Source organism: Leptonychotes weddellii, chromosome X (genome assembly GCF_054177405.1).
Source record: "Leptonychotes weddellii isolate Sample4059 chromosome X, ASM5417740v2, whole genome shotgun sequence".
In the NCBI taxonomy this organism is placed as follows: domain Eukaryota; kingdom Metazoa; phylum Chordata; class Mammalia; order Carnivora; family Phocidae; genus Leptonychotes; species Leptonychotes weddellii.
In genome coordinates, this window is record NC_138385.1 from 97,563,011 (window position 1) to 97,564,749 (window position 1,739).

General features: G+C 57.6%; 1 protein-coding gene across 7 annotated transcripts in view; it reads left to right on the forward strand.

Moving 5' to 3' along the window:
• Positions 1 to 1,739, forward strand: part of GPM6B (glycoprotein M6B) — a 146,455-nt gene that overhangs the window by 133,851 nt on the left and 10,865 nt on the right. The window lies entirely within an intron of this gene.

Genomic DNA, 1,739 nt, shown 5'->3' on the forward strand with positions numbered 1-1,739 from the left:
GTCTCCCAGGAAGACCCAAGAAAAGGAGGCCTCATGGGGGAACTAAGAAACAGCCAGAGATGGAAGGACTGTCCTGGGGTTCAAGGAAGGGGCCAAGGACATGCCCCCCCCCCAAGGATGCAAATAATTTGATATAGCCTTGGCTATCTATCTCCATGTCACTCTTGGTATGAATGCCCACCTCCCTGTCATCTGAACCTCCAGGCAACAGCAAGTGGCACCTCTGGGGCTGGCATCTCTGACCCGGTGAGCTCTGGAAATTTCTCTGGCAAGCCCCTCTCCTTCTGCCCAGGCTCCGCCCTCCAGCAGGCTCCCACACTGCCCGTCCTATGCTCCATCAGGGGCTGGGCCAGTGCTTAGTTCCCACAGCACGACTACGTCCAGCCTGTAACTGTGACAGTCTTCCTGAGGGCAGGGCCGCCAGCTGGGATGCGCGCGCGGACAACGCTCCTGCGGGAGGCCGGGGCCTAGACAACCCCCCACCCCCAGGCTCCGGAGCCTCTCTGTGCCCTGTGACTCTTTCACATCAGTGAGGTCTTGCACCATGGCCAGGCGCTGCTCTGTGTCGCAGTCCCGGCTGGCATCAGCCAGGGGACACGGCGCTGTGTGGGGCCGGATGGCACCATGTGAGCTCACCTGAATGACAGCGTGTAGGACTTCAGAATGGTGCCGTCGGGCTTTCGGCCTTGGCGGGGCCCCTGCAGGATCCGTGCGTGGGTCCCCATACATCCATGCTCTCCAGAGTGGCACTGGCGGGACGAACGGTGTGCTCCTAAAACTACCTACGGCAGTGAGGCCCCCGCTCACTTGTTTAACCATTTAGTTCTTGGGTGATGGGAACCCCTCCGATTCCACATCCCCTGTTGGATTGTCATTTCAGTTTGGCTTTTTAAGGTGAAGTCCACAGAACAAGGGAGTAAATGAGTTTAAAACTCACAGTGCAAGCTCTACCTCGATAAAGCTGTTATTTAAAGAAAAAAGATGTGATGACTCTTCAACTTGGGGGAGTGCTTACTTTGGGGTAGGAAGCAACTGTAGGAGGAAAGAGAGAAGTCAGGAGCCTAGGGGAAAGAGCAGCAGAAAGTAGATGTGTGTGGGGGACCTCGGGCTGCTTCCCCCACCTCAGTCAAGGGGGCCCGTTTCTGCCCGGACTCAGGGCACACCTGCCTGGTGTTGAACATTTTGAGGATGGAGTCTTCGCGAAGTCACTCAACAAAGGCGGCCGAGGGACTGAGGTGGCCCTGATCCCTTGGCAGCCCGTGTAAGCAACTGAAGCCAGAGCCGAGGCGCTCGAATCCCAGAAAAGGAAACTTGAGAACCAGCCATCCTAAACAGCCCAGTAGGCCTTCCCAAATAAGACGGCTGCTTCAGTTAGAGCCTGTTACATAGGGTCTGAGCTGGGCTTCCGGGTCTGCTAGCCGGCGTCCCTGGGGCCCCTCGCACTACTTTCAAGCTGGTGCTGCCCCACTGCACTGGAGTGTATGCCCAAAGGCATCTTCACAGTTCGTGAAACATTTTAACGTGCCTCAGTTTACCTCGTACCAGGCGTTAAATAGGGGGATGGTAGAGAGTGCCAGAAGCTCGTGCCAGGTGGCTAGGCGGGAGAGCACCTGGGCCTGTGTTTGGAGTGGTTCTTGTGGACGAGGCACGAGTGCGCATGGGGGCTTCTGGCCCAACATGTCAGGCTCGAAGCCCCCCCCCCCCCCCCGCCACTGCCCACCAGCATAGCTCACTTTTAC